Raw genomic sequence first — 2,213 nt, forward strand, 5'->3', positions numbered from 1 at the left:
AAAAGGCTAGTCACTGTGACCTTTTTACCTGTGCTGGACTATGGTGATCTGATCTATATGCACCTGCCCATTACCTGATCAAGTTAGATGCTGCGTATCACAGTGCACTGAGATTTGTGACAAACTGTAAAGTATTAACCCATCACTGTACCCTGTATGCAAGGGCAGGTTTGCTTTCACTAACTGTACGGCGGCTCAGTCAATGGTACATTTTTATATACAAAGCCATGTTACGGAAACTTCCATCCTACATCTGCTCCCTGATCTCACGGCGAATTATAAGTGGCTACTGCCTGAGATCAAATGCTGTGGTTTTATTAAATGTGCCAACTGTTAGGACTGTCTTAGGGAAGATAGCGTTTAAATGCGCAGCTCCTCTGTCTTGGAACAGTCTGCAAAAGGAATGGAAGCTGAGCAATTTGGTTCCACTACATTTTTTTAAAGCAAGGATAGATGCTATCCAATCGGAAACTGTTGGAACCTGTAAATGTTACTAGCTATGTAAACTGTAGTCGCTGTAAATATGCTGTATGATGTCGTTTTTGTTTTTCTGTTATGTTTATATGTATTCATGTGGAACCTACTTGCAGCAGGTCACCCTTGAAAAAGAGATCAATGATCTCAATGGGATCCACCTGCATAAATAAAGGTTTGAAATGAAATGTTTTACTTTTGTAACTCTCAATGTTTGTGACAAATAGAACTCCTCGTGTACTTGTACAGCCAGCCAGTCATATTTTGGCATTTTAAGTGGGGTGCTGCTCTGAGGTTTTGATTGATATTATGTCTTCTTGAGCCATACACTGTCTTGAGATTGTATCCATTGTATCCTTGTCTTGTGATTTTTGACTGAAAGGGCAAAAGGCTAGACCTACTTTGGTTGAACTATGTAGCTGCGTCCCTGCTTTTGACAAATAGGTGTGCGATTGACATGCCAGATTGAATGAAAATTTAAAATATTGGTCATTTTGGGTAGGCGTGTTGTTACGTGGGCTGAGGGGCCCTGAGCTCTCAGTGCCCAGGGGCCCCTATAGGTACTAATCCGGCCTTGGTTACAGCGTTAGTTACTGCTTACTTTAGATTTAGATTTCCACACACAAAATGTATACATAACTTTTACAACAGGGTTAATTAAAAACAATTTGAAAGAAATTAGTTAATAACACTTAATATGTATACACTGTCATAATAACTGCATGAAATCGATCCTAAACATTCAACAAAAATTATAAACTTTTGCCGTTGACCTGTGTTTATAGAAGTAAAGATATATTTAGGCTGTGATTGGTTATTCCTCGTCACGTGACAAGCGTTGCGCGCTGCTGCGTCTAAATCGGGGTGCCCTGAGTAAAAAGGCACTTGAGAGTGCTGGCATGCGTCGGTGGCTTCCACCACTTGTTTTGGGAGGCTGCTTTGAATACAAGTGAAATGAGCGCACAAAAAACACTCATATGTACGGCCCCTAACACGTAAAAACAACAACCACAAAAAAAATGGCAACTGCACTCGTTCACTTTAGTTGTGGTGAAAACAAAGGAAAATGCATTTTGCCAAACCATGCGTTAGCAAGTTTGTTGAAGTTTGTATATATATACTCACACTGTATAGTTGAGGGATGGAAGATGATCTCAAGGTGAGTGATAGAAGGCTGGCAGGAATCAGACAAGTTTTTGCCTGAGTTCAAAGAAGAATCTGGCAATGAGTGAGTGCGCAGGAGAGGCTTATATACTATCTGATTGGAGATGAAAACAGCAAGGATGTGAGCTGAAGGTGTGGCTGTCCAGTCGGTGAGGTGGAGGAGAGAAGCCGAGCGTGACAATAACATCCGGGATCAGCAACTTCTACTGAACTTGGAAAATGTTTATTTCATCTGGTGCTAGCTTCGTTATTGCCCATCAAATATATAGAATGCCATTTAGAAGTAAATACAGTAAATACAATTCTGCTTCAAACAATAGGGCTAGGTCAAACTGTCTAGAAATCTAATGAAACCAACAAACACTTATGCTGATCTGAGGATGATCCTCCGTAACTTTAAAGTAACTAAGAGGCTCTCTACGATCTTTCGGGTCTAACTCCACGTTATGTATTCAAATGTCTAATTCATTGTGTTGGGATATTACAACCCATTGAAGGAAGCCCAGGAGAATGGCAGCATTGTTTGCTACACACGGAAAATTGTCCATAACCTCTCAAGTATGATGCCAAGGTTT

The 2,213-nt window shown here is 40.5% G+C and overlaps 1 protein-coding gene across 1 annotated transcript in view; it reads right to left on the minus strand.

Moving 5' to 3' along the window:
- LOC307013509 (uncharacterized protein) overlaps positions 1-1,700 on the minus strand; it is a 16,224-nt gene extending 14,524 nt beyond the window's left edge. Inside the window, exon 1 of the mRNA XM_079640910.1 lies at positions 1,600-1,700. The gene's annotated coding sequence lies outside the window, so the exon portion shown is untranslated. The remainder of the gene's footprint in view (positions 1-1,599) is intronic.
- Positions 1,701-2,213: the final 513 nt, after the last annotated feature.

The sequence above is a fragment of the Notothenia rossii genome (genome assembly GCF_949606895.1).
Source record: "Notothenia rossii genome assembly, chromosome: 7".
In the NCBI taxonomy this organism is placed as follows: Eukaryota; Metazoa; Chordata; class Actinopteri; order Perciformes; family Nototheniidae; genus Notothenia; species Notothenia rossii.